General features: G+C 40.1%; 1 long non-coding RNA gene across 2 annotated transcripts in view; it reads left to right on the forward strand.

Annotated features, from left to right (window-relative positions):
* Positions 1-24,568, forward strand: part of LOC148224348 (uncharacterized) — a 217,296-nt gene extending 192,728 nt beyond the window's left edge. Inside the window, exons 7-9 of one of the 2 annotated variants that reach the window (XR_015802417.1) lie at positions 14,040-14,212; positions 15,516-15,611; positions 17,781-24,568. This is a non-coding gene — a long non-coding RNA (uncharacterized LOC148224348). The remainder of the gene's footprint in view (positions 1-14,039; positions 14,213-15,515; positions 15,612-17,780) is intronic. The other variant, XR_015802416.1, reaches the window with a different exon arrangement.
* The last annotated feature ends 363 nt before the right edge of the window (positions 24,569-24,931 follow it).

The raw sequence follows: 24,931 nt of genomic DNA on the forward strand, positions 1-24,931 counted from the left end.
AAAGTAAGAACAACTGAATCAATTCTCCTGTCATAGATGTTCCTAGAAATCCCTCTCTGGAGCTGAAATGAAAACTTGGGAGAGTTATTCTGGCCAAGTTAGATGAAAACTACCAGAGCTTTCAAAACTAATTTATTCCACAATAATTGTGCAAAACAAAAATGAGTGCTTCCCTGTGGCTGATAGTCTGAGCTAAAAAGCATGTAAAATGGGGAAACAAATCCCAAGCGGGGAAATTGTTTCTGGGCACAACTGGACATTTCAGCTGTTTTCTGACAGGGTCCTCAAAAAAACACCCCCCCCCCCCCCCCCCCAGCAAAACAAATAACCAAAAACAAACCAACAAACAAAAAAACCCAAACAAAATAAAACAAAACAAAACAAAACAAAACAAAACAAAACAAAAGAACCCCCCCCAAAACAAAAAAAAATCCACAAACAAAAAAAAAACCCCAAAAAAGCTCACATCTGTACAATTTTAATGCACCATTTAGAAGGCCTCAGTTTACCACATTATTTGGAAAATGCTCTTTAAAAACTCTAATATTTCCCACAAATACATAATAAATGACATGAAACCATGGAGGAGAAAAATAATAGAAAAATGTTGCAATCAGAGGCTCTGGTAAGCTCCTGGAATGGATTCAAATTAGGAGGTTGAAATGCAGAAGACAAAAATATGAGTTCAAGGTTAAAGAAATAACCAGTCTAAGAAAATGCAGCAGGGGAAAAAAGCTAGGAAGAGGATGCAAATAGGTCTGATTACTAATATATCCTTATACATACATAAAAAAACCATACAGAAACTTAAAGAAAAGGCAAATTTTTGGGGGGACTTTATAGTCAAACAGCTTTAAACCATTTAAACTGCTGTCTGAAGATCTTTAGTGTGTAAAAATGCATAATGGGCATGGACTGGTAATCACAACAGGGACTTCCTGAATCTCAAACAGTTGATAAAGGAGGAACCTGTCCTCAGAGTGTATGATAATAAGCACCAAACAAAGCTGGCGGTTGACGCTTCTAAGCAAGGCCTTGGGGCAACACTTTTAACAAGGAATGGTGATCACTGGAGACCCGTGGCATATGCTTCTGGATACCTAACTGGAACAGCATGTCAGCATGCACAAAAAGAATCGGAGGCTCTGTCTTGTAGTCTGTGCATGCAAAAAACTCCATTTTTTTTTTTTTTACATGAAGTACCAGTGCTAGCAGGAACCGATCACAAGGCATTAGTGACAATTGCTGAAAAGGGTTTTGCAGGCAGATCCCCTAGATTGCAAATATGATATGATTTACAACTCAAATATAGAAAGCAGTCACGCACAGAGCAGGCATTCTGTCCAGAGCTTTCAACAGAAGTGAACTCATACAGAAACAGAGTCTTACGTGCATGCAAAAATTGTTTGGATTTTTTCCTTTTCCAACAGGAAGTCACTGTGGAGACCTGTCACTTCAGAAAGCCAAAATACTAGATCAAACATTGCAGAAGGTAATATAAGATATCAGTCTCACTAACTGGACAGCACTTACTGGTCCTTAAACAATTTGGAAAGATAATTTTATATAATGTGGAGTATATTTTCTGAGCATTAGTCCACTGCTGATAAAGAGAATGCATGCATGATACCGGTGTACACAGAAAATGCAAAATGTTTTATATTACATTTATAAATATTAACTATGAGTCAGTGTTGGTGAAATAGCCAAGAATGAAAAGAAAAACAGTTAACTTCAGAAACACTGGTAAATTAAAAAGAACCAGCAATGATGGTGATTCTTGAAACTTAAGATTCATGCTCCATAGCTGAAAGAAATTTATTTATGTTTGCTGTAAAAAAAAAAAAATCACATTCTCTTCAGATCATTATTCCTGGTATCCAGAAATAACATTGCTGCAGAAGTCATCTGTTGAATGTGTGATCTCACATACAAAGCTGGTATTTGTCTGCCATAGCACACATCTCTTGGCTATGGGATGATAATGAGCCACAATTCAATTATTAGGAATTTAAGTATTTTCTAACAGAGTTTTAAACACATTATTTCTTATTCAAGTTATCCACAGTCTGATGGTAGTGAGGGAAGACCTCTTACACAATCTGCTAAATTCCACTCATATCCCATTTAAGAATTAATTAATTCCAGAGTAGTACTGTGGATACTGAAACATGTTCCGCAGCAAACTTAGATTAAGACTATCCCATGGTGTAGTCCGTGATGGTAAAGTGAGGAATGTCTAAGTGCTGTGAAAAAATAAAAAGAGATTGTACTGTATTAATGAATGGCAGGAACAAAATCTTGGCAAACCAGGTTGGCTAGCCTGCAGTTAAAGGTAATCTTTGTAATGTGACAAAAGACTGCTTTTAAGAGGATTTGCTCTTCTCTCTGATGAGCAAGCATTGATCTGTTGGATAAAGAGGAAGCAGGCACTTCTCCTTCTTTCCTTGGTGGGAAGAGACAGACAACAAATCTTAAAAGCAAGTAAAAAGAAGCTCATGAGCCAGACAACATCATTGGACTGGACACAACAGAAACATAGAGAGAAAAAAACCATGGACTGTCTCAAAGAAGCATCAGCTAAAGGATGCCAGCACAGATACTGATTGATATCTGTGGATCTATGTGTTGTACTTTAAGTAGTATTTTTTGTTGTTGCTTTTTTTCCTTTGGAAATGAGAAAAAAATGAAACTAACTTATCCTTGATGAGTTTGGAGTGTAACATTCTTTGATTAAGAATGGAGGTTTTTACCTGATATAATTATGACTGTAAATTTGCAATGAGATTATTAATAGTAGGAAAAAATAACTTTAATTATATGTTTTTTGAGTTTACACTGGGCAGAGGGGTATCAAACCACCATGATCTTGTTGGCAGAAGATGAAAAAGCTGCCCTGGACTTCAGCTGATTTGTGATCAGGAAATCTGGAGTGAGTAGATTTACAGAAACAGACTCCATGCTCTCAGAGAAGGGGGTGGGTAGAACAAAGAGCTCAAAACATGTTTCAAGAAAGGGTAATTTTGGGGGAATTTTTGAGAGAAATTGTGGGAATTTTACTGCCAATCTGTGCTGGGCTTAAATCCAGCAAAATTAAATTCCAGGTCCTTGAGAAGTGGCAAGGACATGACTAAAAGCAAGTCAGGTGGCCCTTTTTGTTTTGGAGTAACTGTTGTGAGGTTGGAAAACATTAGTAATCTGTACCCATAGCTTTCTTTTTATCTTTGGGAAACTTGTAGAAGGCAGCAGTCTGGATGCATCTCTAGAGACAGCTTAACTTTCACAATGAACAGTTTAACAGAAGTGACAGCTTAGGTAAAATAGTGGGAGAAAATAAACCCAGAAAGGAGAGTGTCTGCATTTTGTGGGTGGAAAAGAGCACAGAATTTTCCCAGTGTCTGTGGCTGTCTCTTTTAGCCATGAAACATCTGCAGTTATTGGTGTTTTGCCATCAAATCAATGGATTTTGCTCTTTTGTCAGGCAGGTTTTAACCTCCCAGTTTTACTGGCATTGCTTCTGATTTACAGATATGTAGGAAGACAAAGAAGGCACTTTCCTGACTCATTCCTGATTGATAATATAGCAAAACACTCTATATCACAGCAAACAAATAGAAGAATTTTTTAGTAGCATTGCTTTTTCTTTAAATTACAACAAGTAAGACTAGCCACAGCTTTTAATATAGGACTTTTCATATGGCACTTTTTTTTAAGGTTCATTTGCATCTTAGGGTGCAATTTGCAATTTCTAATCGGAGAAAGGAAAAATAAGTGAACTTATTATGTGGTCGTTGTTGGAGTTAAGCAAACTTTTCCAATGGAGATGACATAGCTGGACTTGGAAACATCCAGTAACTCAACAAAAATCCTAGTCTGTTGTGCAGAGATCTTTGTGTATGAGCCATTTAGTGTGTGTGTGTGCATATACATATACAGATATCTGTCTGTGTACCTATTTAGTTTGTTTTGCCTGTCTTACTCTTCTGGTTTGCAAAATTAAATGGAAGTAGGACATCCAATGTGGTATTTCCTGATAGCACACGAACAATGGTGGACAAATTTCAAGGCTGTTGTTTCGCAAGGGATGAGTTAATTTCCATTTCTTTCTGCCATAGTTTTAAGTTTATTCATGTGTTTTAATGACATCCTACCCTTTAAAAATAGTTTAACCTACATGAGATACTAGATTAATCCTCAGTGCTTGCAGTCATGCTGCTTTGACCAAAGTGGACCTCCTCATCACAGTGGGTTAGTTTTCATGCCCTTTTCCAAGAGAAGGAAGTGAACACATCTCTTCTTCATACCAAAAGCATTACTGATATTTTTTCTCCAATGCTGGGATCTCTGAAAAGCAACTTGCACTGTGACAAACAATGTAGCCATAAAATGGTTTCTTGTCTCTTCATTTGTGGGTCCAATTAAAATACAAAGGTACCAAAAAACAAAGAGAAGGTGGCAACACATACCTGCATTCCCTTTTCTTTAGAATGTGGCAAACAAACTTTGCAACTTTTTTCTACAGTTCTAAGATGGCGATATTCCAGCCCTCATTTGAAAATTTTAGAAATCATAATCCAGTGATGGAGGGGAGCAGAAGCATATCTGTGTCCTTGCTGCTAGAAGATACATGGAAAGGCTGCATTTGGCATCTTCATGCTTACTGCACTGTAGCTTGCTCTAAACAGTACTTTTAGAAGAGCAAAGCAGGAGCTTTCCTTGGACTCTTTATCTGTGTCTTTCTCCTGTCCACAGAGCAGCTCTCTGCATGCTAACTAACACCACGAAGGAGGCGGGGGCTCTGCAAAGATCATTCTGGTTTCTATTGTTCTCTGTAGTCACAGGAAAATGAACACAGCCTCTCAAAAAGTTCCCTCCCACGGGAAGATACTCAAGGAGAGAAAATTGCTATGAATTTGCCCTCTACTTCAGACACTTACTTGCTCACACAGTTCTAAAGTTGTCAAATGTATTTATACATATAAAATAGCAAATGTTTGATAGTGCCTTTTGTCCCCCGGGACAAGATCATCTGCATATTGCCGACGGGGCTTTAGGCACTGTGTAAGCATGAGTGTTACATGACAACAGCAGGCACGTCTATCCTGCCCTGGACCAAGCAGGTGAGTCCACCTGTGACAGGATGGAATTGGACAGAGCTCTGACTTCATGGCCAGCAGCCAAGGAGCTGAACTGCCCCACACGTGTTATGGTCTGAGGCATTCAGGGACTGTCTGCACCCTGCTCTGTTTTCTGTGACTCCCAGGAAGCTGGCACAGCAATGCCTGTCTTCCTGGGGGAAGTAAATGAAAAATATCATCTTTGAATTTTGTTTTTAAGTGGCTGGAGAAAGGAGACAGTTAATTTTTTCTCTTTTTTGTTTTTTCTCTTCCCCTCCCCCCCCCCCCTACTTTTCTGAAACTGACATAACATACTTAGAAACTGTCTGGGCAAAGAAATGCTACTTAAAATTACAATTTGATGAGGTGGGAGAAAGGGAGAAATTCTGTTCCTAGGTATTTGCCAAAAGCTCTGCCCCTTCCTATCTCAATTGTGGCCCAACATTTCTCTCTAAAGCTACAGGCAAGTTCTGTGGGACTCACTAGTCACACTGTGTTTTGTGTCACACCTACCTGGTAGGTACCCTGCCACCATGGGGCATGCAGAGATCTGCCAGAGGCTTCTGGTTCTATCCATGGGATTGAAGAAAGCCATCCAGCAATGAGAACTGCTCAGGAGATATCCCTGGCAGCAATCCCAGGACATCCTAGGGGTGACTGGACAGGAATTCTGATTTTAAATGCAGCAGGAAGCTGAGTGCCTCCATATGATATTAATGGGACCAGAGACTTTTGCAGATTAAGTCAGCACAGTTTAGTTAATTTTAGTGTTGCCACCCTAATTTTCAGCAGAAATTTTAGTCTTGAAAAGGATTTTCTTGTAATTGCGTCAAGTCTAAAATAAAATACTCTTTCTGCCTTGAAGAAATACGAAGGAAATAAAGAGCAAAGGCTGGATTATAGGATTCTATACAGGATAAATTTGCACCCAGCAAAAAATTAAAACCCAGGAGTTTGCAATAAAGCAAACACCTGCCTAACAAAAGTGTGCTGAAGAAGGATGTTTTAGACAGCATTAAGCACATCAGTGAAGCCCCAAAAGAGAAGAAGCAAAAACCTCAGTCATAACTGGCAGCAAATAAAAGGTTGTTAACCACATGGAGATCTGTCTTTGGACACTGCCAAATTGAAAACTGAACGGAACATAATTTTGAAGATTATAACTGGAGAGATGATTAGAGGCATGGGGGAAGCTTTTTCAAGGACTTACTAAGGAAATGGGATTGTAATTAGAAAAGGAAATGGAATCAAGAAAAGATTTCTAAAAGGTGAAGAGAAAAGGCTTTTGTAAATAGTAAAAACACATGTTAAGAAGCCAAATTGACAACACAATATTAGTGTGAGTTCACTTGTAATTTTTAGCCTGAAAATGATAGAGAAGTGCATTTTCAATCTAATTACTTGAAAATTTATTTCAGTTTTACAGCTCTATCAGAAATGACTTATAAGATTCCGCACTTGTGAGAAAATGGAGATGGTCTCTCAGTCCTGGAGCGGCCTGATCTGGCTGATATTGCAGATACAGTGCTTATTGCCATGTGTGCATTCTCCCACTGAGTTCACTGACTTGCATATGGACACAGGCAAGGCTAGAACACTCAATAAGTACTGGGGTCTCTTTTAAGTTTGTTTGTTTTTTTTTTTTTTCATAAAAACAATTTAAAGAGAAAAGAGCATATCTGATTAGATATTAAGAAGTTCCTTATTGTGAGGTTGGTGAGGCACTGGTACAAGTTGCCTGGAGAAGCTGTGGATGCTCCATCTCTGGAAGTATTCAAGGCCAGGTTGGATGGAGCTCTAGTAGAAGGTGTTCTTGCCCACACATAGGAACAAAATTCTCTTTAACATCACTTCCAACTTAAGACATTCTATGATTCTAAGAGTTTTAATTAAATGTTTCATATATAGTTCCTTAGACAACAGCCATCCAGAACACCAGCTCACTCTGGAAGTCTAAATGGAGAGGTAATGAAGAGAGGTAAGTGAAAATCACAGTTCCTGAGCAGCTCAAGAGCTGATTTTGCATGAGACCTCTATCACAGGTGTAACACAGGGCCTCTCCTCCATGGAATTTCCTAGCTGAAGGGGAAAGCAGACCATAGAGGACAATGAAGCTGAAATCCCCACTGCCATTTGGGGTGCAACACAGCCCCCAGCCATCTCTGTCTGTTGTGATCCTTGGGTTGTCCAAAGTCTCTTCTAGACTGTAGTAAAGACTGGAAGCTTGGGGAATCAAAAGCTGACCCTCACATTTGTCTGGGTAGTTAGAAAAAAAAGAACAAATGGATTTCCATGACTCTGCCCTGGCAACTTTCACTTCTAGAATGTGGCCTTAGTGGTCTATGGAGTCTGTATGGGTTGCCTGCCCTGAAACAAATCCAGTTTTAGGGGTCTGCAAGCTGGAGAATTCCTGACTTTACTCCTGAAGAAGACAGGGTGACTGCAGTCCATGTTCTTGTGAAATCTGGGATCAATACGGGTCATGAGAGTATTTGTTAGAGGGACACCATGCAAAAAGCAAGAAGTAAGAGTAGGCAACCCCACCAATAAAATCCCAAGAGCATCTCCAGTTCATAATCAGTGAACATCCATGGCCTCATCCCAACTTGTCTCTTCAGGTAATGCTGATGTAATGTTTCTCATCAGACAGTATGATTCACCCAGGTACATCTCACAGAATCCTTTTCCCAAACAGCCATAGAAACCTGTTGTTTCACTGCACAACAAAAAGGTAGCAGGAAAAGGGGATTTTATGCTTGCTGGGTTCAGCTGACATGTCTCCATATCAGCTCACTGCAGACTACTAAGGTACACTTGGGATAAATTAAGTGCCTGAAGTGAGGTGTGTAAACCCATCTACAGCAAACATGTTGCCTTATGGGGTATATTTGCAGATTATTGTTTGAGTTTAAAAAAGTAAATAAAAGAGTACTTTTCTATATGCTATATCCTGCCTTTGAGGTGAAGAAAACTTCATAATCCAGTGAGTTGAACTCAAGAGCAAATGTTGGGAGGCTTAGGATCTACATGGCCTTACTGATGGCCTACCCTGGGCACGTCTGGCCATGAATGCAGATCCTGGCTGGCGGTATCAGAGCAGCTCTGAACAGGCTGCGTGTCTACATCGTCTAGTGCTGTACCTCGCACAGATACTAATTGGGTCCTGGAAGCAATATAGGCATGGCAGCATGTTGCTGTGTCAAGCTAATTAGTGGTGCTTCTAACAAGCACAGGTGCAGCAGCAGGTTGACATGGCTCTGGTGCTGCCTGTTCAGAGCTATCCTGGCTGCCTCTGCCCTGAGCTCTGCACCACGGCAGAGCTGTCACCTTTCTCACACCATTAACCTCCCCGGGCAGAAAGGAGGTGGTTTGAAGTGAGTGGAAGATTTTGTTATATACATATGTGCAGTGCCTTAGATTCTCCATCTGTGAAGCTGGGCATAATAAAATGCATCTGCCTTTGCAAATCGCTGAAAATCTACAAATGAAGAGTGCTGCATGTTGTCAGTGTTAGGATCTCTTAATTCTTACTCTTCATTATACTCTTCTCCTTGCTTTATAACGTGTGCTGAGACAGAGGTCACGAATTTCAACCTGCCAAAAAAAAAAAGAAAAGAAAAATAGAAAACCGTTGGAAGGGGAAGTAAAAAGCCACTGAGCACTGAACAAAATACGAGCTGAGTTTGTATTATTTATACAGTTTTGTATTCTGCCTATTGCCAAGCACATGAAAGTTGAATATTCCCTGTGCATTAGAAAAGGAGAAAGGAACAGCAGAAACTGAACCAGGATGGTTGGAATCGCAGGTGGGAGAATAATTTATAATGGATAATTTATTCAACAAAATTTTCCTCTTAACTCTTCACAAATTATTCTAAAACAGATTGCTGTTTTCTCAGATTCACTTGTTATGTGAAATTATTTACTGAACAATTCTTTTAAGTTGTTTGTGAATTTAAATTGTAGAAAGTGGGTATGCTTTTCATTTGACAAAAAAGTTCCACTGAGCATGCTTTTGTGAGCTGACTGGAGTGATGCTGCCTTCCCTGGCCTCCATCTGCCTCCACATAGCTCCATGAAAGTTTGGATCCCTCTCCAGTGGGACAGCTTCTCAGAAGGGAGCTAAAACAGCATTTCTGGCACCAAGTCCAAATTCCTGACCATTTTGTCTTATAAAGCTTAGCCAACACAGGGGTAAAATACTCCTTTAACATTTCACAAGAGTGACGCAAAGAGCCTCCTGCCTGAAAGGTTGTTTATTTTTCCAGCCATTTCATCTCCTCTGACAGAACTGTAACCTCCCTTTCCCTAGCCTATGCCTTCTTAAAGTCCTTCTCCCAGCCTTTGCAGCCACAGCCAAATCATTCCTGTTCACCTCTGGTCTCCTTCATCCACCCCTTTATCCGTACCATGAATAATTGCTTGGGGAGGTTTCTGAGACTCTTGAGGACCAGATACTCGTTTGCATTGTATGTGGGAGGGGGGTTTGAACACACTGATCAGATGATTCTGGAGAAAACATTTGAATAACAAAGCTTTTCCTCCTAATCAGCTGAGCTAAAGTTGTTCCTTTCCTTATGGTACAAAATGAGGGGAAGATGCGGAGGCATTAGCCATGTGGCTAGCCCACATGCCAGGTGGCTACTTTGTCACCATGCCATCAGCACCGGTGTCCCCTTTCCCTAAAAACAGGAATAGGTATGCCCGTGCTGGCCTGTAAGTGAACCTGATATTCAGCAGTTGTGAGGAGGGGTAGAAAGGTTTTCCTGTGTATGAGCTAGTAATGATCCATCTGCAGAACGTGCCACTTGCTTTCCTTTGCGTGGGATGGTAAGAGATCAATTAGAGCAAGAAAGTTCACAGCCCACTTAAGAAGCAATATTCCCCTTTTATCTCATTTCCTTCTCAGGTTTCTACCCTTTTACAGCTGTGTGGCTGGTGTGCTAAATGCTAATGTGAAAGTACTTTATACAGTGCCAAGCAGACATTCTTGTGGAAATGAATTCTCCCTTCTCACATTTGTCTCTTGCTTTCTCACCTCCCTACCCGACTGATCTGATAGTCCCTTGGTATTTAGGGACAATCCTTGAGGTGCCTGGCCAGCCGCCCATGCCTGCAGACAGCCTGATGCTTGACTAGTTCTGAGGTTTGCTGCAGTCTCTTTATTTTTCCAGGCAGGCAAGGATTAAATAGTCTTTTTTTTTTTCTTTTTTTAAAAAGTGTATTTATTTTTATTTTTATTTATTTATTTTTTAAATCACAAAAAGAGGTAACTGGTATTTGATCAGCAGCTTAAATGACTGAACAGACTTCGCTGGATAAAATATTCAGCAGGTTTTTGTGGTTTTGTTTTTTTTTTTCCTTTTAGTCATTCGCATTTGTTTGTGATTTCCCTCTGCCCTTTTAAACTACCTCTTCTCAGTGATTATTGGTTTAATTGTATCCAGTCTATTTAGGTTCTTGTATTAAGCTCATCACTGTGGTGTCTGAACATCAGATCAATGCCATGTAATTACAGTCACACAGAGCACAATCAACAATTTTCAGTGATCACTTTTCAGATCTTGCAACAAAGAAATGCTATCTGAGACATTGCTGCAGGATTTCAGATTTCCAAATATTTGCACTTCTAATTAAGCAGATGGAAGACCTGCTGGTAATGAGAAAACAGGTCTCAGAACTTCTTCCATAGCTAATTTCTGCCCAGACCAAAATAAATTATGCTGCAACAATCCTTTTCCAAGGTAAATAACACAACACACCACTTGGCAAAACGCCTCACAACAACAAAAAAAACCCAGAGAAGTGTTTAAAGGTATTGCACTCAGTGGGAGATTTTCACACCACAGTAATAAATGCAACACAGCAAAAACCTACAGCTAGCAGAAGGGAATGCCTTCTTATCTAACTGCTCTGGAGGATATTTGCTGATCAATCCTATGAAAGGATGATATGCTTCTCTGTGTGTCCAGGGGATGAAATAACAAGCCTGAAGGCAATAATGCTCTCATATCATGTTTGAGAATTTTACAAATACAGCATGAGGCTCTGTGACTCAGTCTGAATGGAATTTTTCTTAGCACATGAATTTTACATGATATTTCGATACTAGCTCTTCTGGGCAGTTTTCCTAACACAGTGAAATGTTAGTTTTAGGTGCTTTTTTATCATATTGGTAAATACTGTGATACGTTTTGTGAAATGTGTAAGGAAGGGTAGCAAACCTGAAAATTTGAAAATTACCAGGATATTTGATTTGTCTCTTTTTTATTTTTGCAAAGTTTCAAATGCCTTTTGTTTGGAAGGAAGAAATAAAAAGAAGCAAAGAAAAAAGAGTTTAGGGCAATCTTCACATGTGTTTTGCTTTTATTATTATTTTTTATTCCCACAGTTTCTCCTTAGACTTTCAATTCTGCTTCTCTTTAAAGAAATATCCCTATGTTCCATATTAATTACAAAGAAAAATCAAAGAATAGGTAGGAGTTTTTTGTCTGTTTGTTTTTTGGCAACAGCAACACAGAAAGTCCATGTCTTTTTGTTATTCCCAAATCTCTAAAAGCAACAATTCTTGCCATTATCAAATTTCCACATAGAAAACTGGTAGGCATGTGGGGGTGCAATACCACAATCTGATATTCTTGTAATACCAGTTTTCTATAAATAGGGTGATCTGTTATTTATCATTGGAACTATTCATTAAAATAAAATAAAAAAAGAATATATATATACACAGTATGGGCATCTGTTACTAGATTTTTAGTTGACTGACAGTTTTTAATCCATTTAGCCAATCGAAGTGGAACTTACTGGAATATAAGCCTTTTCAAGAAGTCTTTTCAGCTTATTCCTAATGTGTTCTTATGCCCTTTCTCATAATCTTTGGAAATTTATTTGTTTTTTTAAAGACTGACTCCTGGAGTCAGGTGAATACATGAAAATTGCAGCTTCTAATAAAAAACAAAGGTTTTCATTGTACAGGAGAAAGCCGAAAATTAGACTCCTTTAGGGTTCAAAAAGAATATAAGCAGAATACAAAAAAAATATTTTTTAAAACATAAAGGCATATTTTTAAGCTATTCCCATGGCTTTAGGAGGTCAGGCCAAAAGGTTTTGAGTATTTGGATTTTGTAACAATTTTAATAATATGCTATTTTTTAAATCTGCAGGACTATTGAAATCTTACTGACCAGTGCTGCAGGATTACATATTAGCAGTTCTTTACCATAGGGACTACCACACTTCAGCATGTTTACCACACTGTTTTTTTAAACATAAAGCATCCACCCTTGGCAATGAAGTACAGAAGATCAATGTGCCTAAGCTACCTATGTGATCACATTTGTCTTTTACTTCATAATCTTAAAACTCCATATTAATATTTTGTCTCAGATCTCCACTGCTATTGTCTCAAAAAAACACGGCACCAAAACCAGGTGAAAACTGACAAATTATTACAGAACATTTTTATACCCTGAAATTACTTGTATTGGTAATTTCAAGGCTTCCACTCCAAATTTGTCCTTTTAGTTGTTTCAAAGAAAGTTTTGAAAAGTGCTCTAATGCTGGTACTCACTGGTGTGAATTTCCAGACAGACTGGGAGAGAATTTTTCCCTCCGTCTCTCTCCTGCTCATGGATGGGAGTTTGATCACTTTCTGTTGTCAGCGTTTGTTTTCTTTTCTACTTGATGCACATCTTATGTGCAATAAATAACATAATTCCAGCTCCTATGGCTTCAGATGGCACAGTGCCCTCTGCTCGAACTCTTTGGAGAGGGAAATACTCCAGCTTACCGTCAGAGTTTCATTTGCAAGCTTTACTTTACCTTAGCCTTATTTTAAAAATTTCAAAGCTTTGCCTCCACAAATCAGGTTAAACTGTACATTACAAGGGAACTGCTTGACCTTGAAGCAATCCGTTTTGAGGCAGAGGTGACGAAGGGGTTGGCAGGCAGGATTTATTGCGCTCTGAGGAATGCAGAGGGAGCACATGAACATAAATATACAGAGAAACAGGAGCGGGAATCGCAGATGGATCTGGCAGATAAGACTTGGGCCTGTATCTGTAAGTAGGTCGAAAGTGTGATGGTATCATCTCCGATGGAAATACAATTCAAAATCTTGTTTGGATGGTATATGATGCCAGACAAGCTTCATTGGACAGATAAAACATTATCACCATTATTCTGGTAAGACTGCAGACTAAGTAGGATACTCAACATATATTACATGCTCGAGAGGTTTGGGGCAAAAATGTGTAAGGTAACTGGAAATATTGCACAGAAAATGCTGAACAGTGCCAAAGCTGAAGGGGGCTGTGAGATAAAGGACTTGAAGGGCTGCTCACTGAGACCCATGGCAGCAAAATAAGGCTGGTAGCAGGGTTAATGCCCACTTAAGGACTTCTGGATGTGACACATCTGGGCTGATGATCCTGGTTCTCATTCCTCAAAGCAAGAGGAAGAAATGACAAGCAGAAAGGGTTGGATGTTTTCAGCTGGTAGTTTAACCTCAAGGGAAAAAACAGAGGTCACAGTGCCCTATGTCTGTAAAAAAAAACCGAAGACCCTCCTCATTAAAACTGAGTGGGAGATGTGTCCATTTAGGGAAATAATTTTTGTTTTATGGAGATGATTTTCCGTTGCATTCCCTGAACTGATGAGCTGACGTTGTGAGCAACATGAAACTTTTTCAATGCTCTTAGTACTTTCTTGCTGGGATGAATGCAGTGGAAGTCAGAATGCTTTTTTTTTTTTTTTTTTCTGTAAGACCTTGCTTTTTGGTAAGTTCTTGCCAGGTAGAAACCCCAAACAACCCTCCCCACTTCCATCCTTATTGTACCCTCATGTGCTGACAGCCCACCTCTGCTTTCTGCAGCTCTGATCCTTCTTTGGTCTATAGCTCTCTGTCATACTTCTTTCAAGGTCTTTGGGACTTCAGCTGCCCCCAGAAAGTGGAACAAAAAAGCATGCTGAAAACATTGAAAGAGAGGACTGGAGGAGAGAGATGAAAGGAGATGAGTAGGCGTGGGAAAAAGAGACAGAACAAGCACAGCTGTAGAGTCAGAACAGACTACATATTTATTTTCTTTAAAAAGGTAAGTGGTTATGTTTTGAAAAGCTCCTGCTGTTGTTCTTTCCAGAAGTAAAGCCCTTTATTTGAGCTTTTTTCATTCTCTTGACTCTTTTTTCCTTTCTCTCACTCTCTGTATTAAAGGTTTAGGATGTGACCTTTCAGAATGCGGTTGTTGGATTTTTGGGCCTTTGGATGATAGTGGCTTATTATGTACATATTTGCATAATGAGTTAATTAGGCATGGTTAAAATTAACTACACTGCACTCTTTTTATAGAATTTCAGCATAGATTTCTACAAAGTGTCTCCTTAGACACCCTCTTGGGGGCCTGTTAGGATTCCCTGCCCACTTTCACATGTCACTAACTTCTGATGATTAATTTGTGAACTCTGACACTTCATCTATGCAGATTATACATATAACCCCCCCCATACTCTGGAATTTTAGGGTTACGTAACAATCTACTTTTATATTTATTTAAAAAGAGGGAAAGAGATTCAAGCCCAGGTGATGATAATGAAGGATTTGATAATGCCATCAAAAGCCATCTGAAATGTACAGAAATTTAAAAACAGAAAACCAAAACCAAACCAAAACAAAAAATAACAGGAAAATCCACCTTTGTTGTTTTTAATGTTTTCTGTACAACTTCTGTGATAGCCATGTTTCCTGTCCTTCCCATTCGCAAGCATGGTAAGGTTGATTTCTGGGGATGTGTTCACTGTATGACACTGTGTGACTGTATGACACAGGTGATTCCCTAATTTATAATGTTATCTCTACCACTTGAAATTGGCCCTGCTTTGATCAGAAGACAACCACAGGCCTCTGGGGAAGCCATTCACACCTCAGTTATTCTATAAATCTCTAGTTATTTGCACTGTGGAATGTATGGTGAGTACTGGAATGTATGGTGAGTACTGATGCTGTAGCCATGGCCATCACCCTTCACTGGGTGACAGAAAGTGGGCTGCAGATCTGGATTCTCTGAAACAGAGCTAAAGTTCCTAATACCACTGTTCTTTGGTTCTTTTTGGCATGGTGAAGGACAATCTAGAATAGCAGATTTTTCTGCCTTTTCAAATGTGCAGGTTTACTTCATGGCTCTAACACAATTATGCAGACATATCCCAACATCTCCCTCATGGCATTGCATTTCCGTGATCCGTGTGTCGTGGGTCTACACTGCACGCACCTGCTATTATATTGTTTGCTCCAGGTGATGGAAGGAGAGCTGTGAGTTAGAGGAAATAACTTTAGCTGTGTGTCTTTCCTCTTACTGATCATACACCTTGCTATTTTCCTACCATCCCTTTCTCCTTCAGGCATGTAAAGTTCCTCTGGGAAAGCACTGGCCGCTGCCCAAGACAGTAAGCTAGAGTAGATGGAGTGACAGCCCAATGCATTTAAACAACATCTAGGTAAGAACTGAATCCAAAGTAGAATTTAGAAAGCAGCCCTAAAGGCACACTCACCATTTTTTTCTCTATTAAAATCCAGAAAAGGAAAACCTGCTTTTAGTTAATTCTCAGTGTTGAGTGTTTTGCACTGCAGGAGAAATAAATGGCTGGTAACCAAAGCTGATATATGCCACCAGGGAGGGACACAAACACAATTCTATATGTTTATTTATACAGCAGCTGCCTTCCATAGGCCATTGTCTGGCCTCAGAAACAAAGGTGGATGAATCATATTGTTTCAACACAGTGAAATAATTAAAGAAGTATGAATTGGATTGCAGTTTTTCTTCAAACAGTTTATCCCTATAGTTATTAACCCCAAATATGGAACATGTGTATATTTCCTGAACAAGAGACAAACTGCATAGACAAAACCACTGGCCATTGAGCAATAATCTGTAGTTGTATAAAAATTAAGTATTTTCCATCCACTTTTGTGTAAGCCAAATAATGCCACCCTTGCATCACAGTCTCTTTAGCAGAGATTAAAATGTATTGTCATTGAGCTATACAGTTAGTTGTTTAGACACCATAGAAAAATTTCACAAGGGGGACAGGAAGAGATGAAATCATTCTGCAAAGGCCATATGTAAAAGGGATGATTTTTATATGTTTGCTGAAGTGTTAGCCAAGGTGTTTTTACTTGAATTCTGACTGGTGGGTTTGGGGATTAGGAGGTTCTTCCCAAGGAATGGCATGGCTGCTGGGTGAAGCAAAGACTTTCCACTTTCCTATATAAGAAAATCTCCAAAGTTAAAAAGGAGATGTAACGGGCTTATAAATTGGGTAATTCCAGAAGAGTATATTAGTGAAGAGTATGCCATTGAGTTTCCATGGACAGAAAATCCACTGTTGGCAGAATCAGCAAACAGCTGGAAAATGTCAGAAAAAGTTTTTCATTGAAAAGTATAGATTGAGTGAGATACACATCTTTTGCAGAATTGTACTACTTCTGAAAAAACTTCCACTGCATAAGATTTCCAACAACAGAGTGGAAATTTTTGTCTTTTTTTCCACTGGGGTGACAGAAATAATTTCTTCTGCCATCCTTAGCATGCGTGCTCTTAGGGCTCTCATCTGGTACAGGTTCCTCCTCTGTCTAATTCCCATCTCAGTTGTGAACTTTGGACACTAATTTCATATGGAATTAAAAGCAGATCTTGTGCCAGGGCGTTTTCATGTTCCATTTCAAAGAGGGGGAAAGAAAGAAGAAGTATAGATAACTGCTTATGCTGTTAGTAAGGAATTTGAGTCCTTATTCTCCTGTTTCCTAGCTACAACTATTATTATAGAAACCTAGAAGATTTCTGATTGATCTCAGATATTTTCACTGGGCAAGGAAACGATTTTTTTGTCCATTAACACTTTAGGAAGTTCCAAAGATGTGCTGATTGAACAGGATGTCCCACTGTCCTTTCCTTAGCTGTATAAAAGCATGATTTTATAACTCAAGAAAGCCTCTCTGTCCCCTAGATAAAAAAAAAGGGAAGAGGATAATAAGATAACGTGGATTTGGATCCACAAATGCCCTGTTATAGTTATTTGAAACTCTTCAAAGGATTTGGTGCATGAGAGAGATGGAGGTGTAATGTAGTCAGCCATATCACAGGGACACAACCCAAAAGAGACATTTATGAGGGAAAAAAACCCTGCGAGTAAGAAAAACAGGTTTTCAGAAATCAACATGAAAACAGAATCTGCTATAATCATCCTGAAAGGGACAGATGTTGGCTTTCCACCCTCAGCTCGTCTGGCCTATTCTGTCTCTGAATGCTGAAGCTCACAATGCTTTTTTTTCCTCCAATTTCAGAAGTGTCAGACAGGAGACACGGTGCCGGTGAAAAAACTTATACCGATCTCTTGTTAGCTAACTGCGGTGTTTTGTTTCACAGTTACATGTCTGCACAAGCCGTCATTGTGTCAGTCATAATTACCACCTATTCAGTGGCTCCCTTCAGGTTTCATCACCTTTGCAGTATTAAGCAGCCAGCTGCAGGAAGCAGTCGGCTGCCCTGGAGCAGCAACCGTCAGCCTCTGGATTTCAGGGTATAATTGCTGCCTGAGTGCAAACAACTCCCTCCTTCCTGCATAAAACACCCAATCGACTTTTTTTTTTTTTTTTTTTGGCAGAGATCAAAGCCCCATCAAATGCACTTTTTGCCCAGCATAATAAGACAGCGTCACTCTCTTCTGCAGAGACAACCAACATGGACAGGATGGGGGAATGTGCAGTTACGTGTCTTTGTCACCATGTGCCACACACGAAAATGTGGCCCAGCACTCCTAATTGGAAAGTGGCTCCAGCTTGCCTCTAAACCCCTTTTTCTCTCTGCTGTGAAGCAACTGAACTTACCTCTAGCACTGAAGTCTAACTGCAACACCCTTGATGACCCTCAGGTGTGGGAGATTACTCTCCTGAGTAAAACTTTGGAGTACCCGTGTCTAAACTTACCTTTCAAGAGCTATGCTCTTGTGCAAGGACAGGTAGATAAGTCCTCCTCTGGGCCAGACAGGCAGAAAGAAATGGTAATATGAAACCCTGGAAACTGGGAGGCAGTTTCAGAGCATTCCTGTCAGGCTGCTGCATGGTTTCACATGCCAACTGCCTTTCCTGTCTTGCCATCCTGTTTACCGTGTTTTATAAATTCAGCTTTGGCTGCACGACCCAGACCAGCAGGCCTGCCAACAATCATGTTGCATTTTGTTAACTGCTTATGACTTCTGGACAGTGTGCTGCTGTGATTGTCACACTCTTTCACTTAAACATATGGCACATGGAGACACAAACTACTCCAGCATGCAGCTTTCCATGATAGATTTTTACATACCAATTGCAGATACTATTTGTGGCTGCTGAGATTGGCGTCATCTAATCCTGGAAGCAGAGAAAATCCTCTACTCTGAGAAGTACCTGGCGTGCTGGGTTTCCTTGGCTCAATTAGGAAAGTCAAAGATGCTGTCAGATTTTTCTCAATCCGACAGAAATGCTACCAAGCTGGGCTAAGTATGTGTATCATGTTGGAGAGAGAAGAATGACAATAAAAGCTTGGTGGGAGTAAGAAGCGTTGATAAGCTAACTGAGGAGAAGAGCTATTTCATTTGTATCAGAAATGAGGAGGAATTTAGAGATGCAAAAGTTCTGCCTGATTAAGGTCCCCACATAATGAAGTTTGTAACATATTTGTCACTACAACATATACAAGTGGGAAATTTTCTGAGGTTCTTCCTGCAAATGAGACTTTCTAAGATAATTTTGAGACCAAGTCACCATAAGAAAACATAAAGCTGTCAAATATTAAAGCTAATATTCAAATAAGCAAACAGAGAGCATAACCCCCTCCAAATACCTGCAAACATTCCTCCAAAGATGCACAACCCATCTTTGTGCTGCAGGAGATCTCTTAATTTCCTCTCTTCAGATAACTTGATTCTTCTTAGTTTTGAATCTGAATCAGATAAAAAGATTCTAAGGGATTTTACATTAGTTTCTTGCCACAAAACTCTGAATTGGCAATCAACATAGATATGGCCTGACCAGAAGGAACTGGATAATGATCACTGTCCCCCTTTATTTCTGATGAGGCAAAACATGGCACAAATTTGAGGGAGGCAAAACCTGGAGGAGAAATGGGTTCTAATTTCATAGAAACATATTGTGCTCTTCAAACTCACGTATTTTCCACCAGACTTGCTGGATTTGAAAAGATGCAAGAGATGCAGCAATAAAACTATCCTACTTCACCAATCTCTTTAATGTTTAATGGAGAGTTAATCATGAATCTTCAAGTAGAATATCTGAGCAGCTGTTACACTTCACCAACTGCTGCTTTCACTTGTAATAGTGTTTCATACTGCCAAACTGCATTGTGGTGCGTTGGCATGAGGAACATGAGTTTCAGATCCACTGCAAGCTAGGTCATGGGAAATGTCTAAAGCTTTTTGGCATTTCACACTTTTGAAGTGCTGTGATCTACCCGGATGTGCTGTCATAAGAAAATAAATTGTGTATGTCACTACTGACACCACTTTTCTTCATTTTCCTTGACCTGTTGACCTACATTCAGTCCTGAAACTCTCTCCTTTCCTCATATTCCTTGCTTACTACTGTATGTTTCTCTTGATTTCTTTTAAAATTGCATTAAAACAAATGTCGTTTCATTTCCAAATGTTATTGTAAAGAACTGTGCCTGTCTAAATTTACCTCTTCACAGTCAGCTTCTCCTCTGCCATCCGTCCCATGCAAGTGCAGCATTATCCTATTGTCCCACTTTGCTCCCAATTTGGAACAAGCTATGAGCTTGTTCATGAGTGTTACTTCTCTTGTAAAGTTAGTGGACTGGAGTGGAAATTGACTCAGTACATTGATAGAAGTGGAATGGACTGGAAAAGAAGAAATTAGTGAATAACAATTGCTAAGGTGCCCAACTGATCTAAGTACATTTCATAGTTGAAGAGCCTTGAGCTAAGTATGGACCAGAATCCAAATCGTGAATAAACTGGAATTGCAGGAAAGCTCAAATCAAGAGTTTGGTATCTGCTATTTCCTAGAAATACATCAAATCCACTCAATAAAGCAACAAATGCACATAAACCATCTGTAGCTTTTGTCATGGGGCAATAGGAAACTGTAACTGAATGGTTCTAAGGATCCTCTTGCCTGGTACAATTGCCTGGTGTTGGGAGTACATTTTATTAAGCATTTTTTATTTGCTTTTACCAAGAGCATTTTTATGAAGTCCAGTCTGGATGAACAGAAACTGCTTGGAAACAGCTGGTTGTTAGTGAGCCAAACCAAACCTGGACATGGTGTGATGTGACTGAATTTTTGCTGAAAGCTCACCAGGATGCTATGTCAGACAAATGCACTCCTACAGTACAGGTGGCAGGAAAGGCTTGGCCATATGGAGAAGCATTGCTGTTGCTGTCACTGCCAAAAGCTGTACTAGATGCCCCACAAAACAGAAATAGGATTTGCTGCAGTTGAAGGGGCTTGTTAACTCTGTTGGTCATAAGATAATGAAAACAAAAATGTTTTCCTTCATTAGAAAAAGCAGAAAGAATGATATTAGCTAAACAGTGGTCAGTATTAAGTGAACTATGCAGTTATGTAGGAAAGGAGCTCTACGAAGGCCTTATCAGTATTGCAGCCAAGATAAAGCAAGTATTTTCCACTCTGTCCCCTCTATCTTCTCTGAGCATATCAGCAGTGAGATCGTGCCTATTGTCACTCTTACCATGAGTTATGTGATTCTTTCACTTTTGAGCTGGGCTCTGGCCTGTGATGCCCTCTGTGTCACTCACAGTTACGCAGTAACTGAGTGAATTTGTATCTGCAGACACAGCAATGAAGACAGTGACCTGCCAGCTTTTCAATTCTACCCCCAATCAAAGAGGGATTTATTTCCTGATAGGAGTGTAAAATTTAGAGAAAATGGAATTTAAGACTTCAGATAGTTGCTGGGCATCATCCTGTCTAAACTTAACCACACACCAAAGACATCCCAGATAGGCAGAGACACCTCAGACATCCCTCACACGATACCACTGCACACCAGTTAACTTTCATCAGAGGGAGAAAGACCATTTTCAAACCTTCCAGAACATGTGGAGGAACTTTCTTGCTCAGACAAAGATCTCTAGGTAGTTGAAGCAAAGTTGGGATAATCCTTCTCAGAGCCCTTCACTCTGCTATTTCCTCATGCCCACACTGGTACCCTGAGCAGAAGTGGCTTGCCAGGAGCAGGTAAGAATGCCTCACAGCCTCTCCATGTACCTGTGAGGAGTTTTCAGACTGACAGATGTAACCAGCTTATTGCTTAGGCTCTGACTGAATGCGTTGTCTTAGCCCAAGTCAGCTGCATCTCCTCCAAAGAAATGTGTTTGCTGATGATTTACTTGCTTGGCATCTCAAGGGGTCATCTGGACTGAACCCACTACACCCAAACTACCCTTGAATGGCATTCATGCAGCCTGTTCTTAAGAGCCACCAGAAGTAAAGATTTCACATCCCCTTCAGCAATTGATTTCTCTGCTAACCTCTCTCCACTGTTTCCCTGAGGTATTTTAAAGTGCTTAATCTAAATCCTTAAGCCAATAATAGCCACATGGACAGGATCCAAAAATAGCACTGACAATGGCTGTTAACACCAGTTCAGTGACCTAAGCTCCAGATTGTCTGCATACAAGTGTTTGATGGTCACACCACACTGGGCTGGCACCAAGCAGCAACCTGTGAGCAAAGTTATGCCATGACTGTCCAGAGGAAGTACAGCTTTCCATCACTCCTATGTCTGCCTAGAAGTTGGTTGGGTAAGAGCATGGATAGAAAAACTTATTTCCCTACAGCAATCTACACAGGAAGTTCAGGATTGTGTTGCAGCCTGAGGCGATGATAAAGGGATGTCTTGGGCATGCTCTGAGACTGCACGAAACAGCAGAAGCTTTCCTTCTTTTTTTGCCAAGAAGGCTGGCTGCTCTGAGGAGAATAGTCCCAAGGTGGGAATGTTGCTTCTGGTGACTGAATTAATTCCCCTAGCACTCATTAGCATGTCTCCACAAGGCATTGTGTATGACCATATGGATGGAGAGGTTTAGCCATGTCAATGTTTTCTGAATCAGCAACCAGCCCAGTGGTTTAATGCAAGGAAACTAATTTCCTTGCTAGACATAAGCACAATCCAAATCTGGTTAGAATTAACTAGGTGAAGTCTGAGCTCTTTTCTTCACCTCCATGGCATTTTTCTGTATTTCCCATAGAACAGCTAAAGTGCTGTTCCTCTCCCAAGCATTTCTGGGCTGGCAGTCATGCAAGAGCCTTTCCAGTGCTTTTCAAAGCTTCCCTCTTCCGCCTGTTTGGGAATATAAGGAAAACAGACTGCCTCAAAATAGATTTCTTTCCATTCTGACCAAAACCACTACCTGTTGGGAAGATGGCATTTCCCCCACCCAGCCTAAGAATGGCTTTCTGAGAACTTTGCTTTTTTGGTGATTTGGATTCAGCTGGGCTGAAGCACAGCACAGGGACAATATTTAATTCTTCCTTGCTATTTTCTCTAGCTTTGATTCACTGCAATGTAATTTTGGAAGCTTAATCTAGTTTCATCAGCCATGACTGGAGCTAGAAAACAGGGCAAGTTATCAGAAGATGCAGCAGGGAGATAACTAAAGGAAATTTCATTTGGCACAAATTATCAGGAAATCCTCCCAAAATCAAGCCGTCAAGGAAATGATGGAAGTGCATGATTTCACTAAAAATGAACCCACACGTATACTACAACATACACAAACATAAATACACGGCCCTTTTCCATCCTCTGGAAGTCAGTTTGCTTTTATTCTGGGGCTACTACAAATATTTTAATGTATCCTGGCTGCAGCCCAATCCTCTGGAAATGCTGGCAGCCATTTTATATCATCCCTGTCACAAGTTTCACTGTCACAGCAGTTTGTGCTTTGGTTTTTACTATGCCCAGAGCCAAATTCAGCTGCCTGGGGCAGTTCAGGTTCTGCACCCAGGTCAAGCGCAGCAGCTGGAACATCTGCCCCAAACAGGTCCTTATTGTTTGCTACCTGTGCCATGGCAGTCCCTGGCAGCTGCCTCTGGAGGAGGGCTGTGCTCCCCCGGAGCAGTTTGTGCTGCCAGCAGCTTCTGCAGCTAAAGCAAAGGCAGATCACGCCTGGGGATCAGAAGCAGCGTCTCTTGGGGAAGTTGGGGTGTAAGGTGGCAATTACCAGTAATAAGTCTGCAACAGGATTGCCTGTGGGCACTGAAACTACCTCACGTTTTTCCAGCCCCCAGAGAGCTGAGTGTCCCCAGCCCTCCCCACAGAAGCCAAGGTCACCTCACAGGTGTTTTGTGGGGATCAGGCCCCACAGACTCTGACTCCATCTCCAGTTTGTCTGGAGGTGTATAACTTCTGGCACACCTCAGTGCACCTAATTGTTGTCACTATTAGAGCACAAGGACAAATTGCTGACAAAGAGGGCTGCATAAAAATGCACTTGGGTGCAATAGCTGTGGCAGTATTTCAAACAGCTTCCTATTGTACATCTCCAAGAGAGAGGCAAGCACGTGTGCTTTATAATTGTGCAACCGTATCGCTGAATATGGATAGCACTTACAAGTGCTGTGTAACGTGTTGACAACTCTGCACACATAAATATGTATTGTTTTTCAGGCACAACCCAGGCAAAGGGAAAAACTGAGTTTTTATTTTAGTTTCTTCTGCAGTGTCTGAGCTAACTGCTACAAGTTTCCTTTATACAGGAAAGTGGGAGTCCTAATGACTTAACAAGCAACTCAAGACAAAGCACCTCAGATCTCTAAGTTCAGCTCCCTAAAAGATTTATATCTATGGCTCAGATCCTATCAATTACTCCTTTTATTATCATTATTATTTTTATTTTTATTTTTTTGTGCAGCTATTAGCTCTTGAACTTCCTAGTTTATTCTCTACCTCTTTTGGGTGACTTTTCAAAATTCAGATCATTCCACAGCAAAAGCTTTAACTGTCCTTTATACCAAGATTCCTCTTTCTTTTTGACATCAAGACTTTTCTCTTTGATAACTTCAAATGTTTCTTCCTCTCTGCAGTGAGTACTTAATTCTCACCAATGGTTTTGCTTTTCTATCAAACATAGCAGTAACACCCTGAATGTTTTTAATCTGCTTTGGCCATTGAGTCCTTTCTTTGCCTTTTTTTTGAAACTTTCTACTGTATTTATGTAAAAACCACCACTATTCGTTCAACATTATTGTGGGGGGTTTTGTTTTTCCTAATTATGTAAAAATACTCTTGCCTTTTAAACCCAATTAAAGCTTCCTTTATGTGTTAGCAGAGCTGCACAGAAGAGGTTTTCATCCTGTGCACTGCTTTCGCTGACTGTGAAACAAATAAAAGCCAAGCTTTTGCATTTCATAACCTTGAAGTTCTCTGAGTAGTTTCACCTCCAGGGCTGGGTAACGGAATGTTTTCAAGAGCTTAGAGAAAAAAAAATGGGGGGGAGGGAGGAGGAGAAGGCAGCAGTAAACAAGAATATGATTTCAGATTTTCATGATTTAGACTAAACTGAATTGCAGCAGCAGCAGAAGTAGAGAAAAAGAGACTGTACACACATGATGGAATGGTTTTATAATTTAAAATACATACTGTATTAGACTTTCAACCTAAAAAGGCTAATGTGTTTCTCATAACATCCCACATTTTGTTATTACTTTTCACCCCATGCCAGCACTAATGGTATTTGAGTGCTGACAGGCTGGAGGGAACATGCAGAGACCA

This window comes from Sturnus vulgaris, chromosome 3 (genome assembly GCF_052056855.1).
Source record: "Sturnus vulgaris isolate bStuVul1 chromosome 3, bStuVul1.hap1, whole genome shotgun sequence".
In the NCBI taxonomy this organism is placed as follows: Eukaryota; Metazoa; Chordata; class Aves; order Passeriformes; family Sturnidae; genus Sturnus; species Sturnus vulgaris.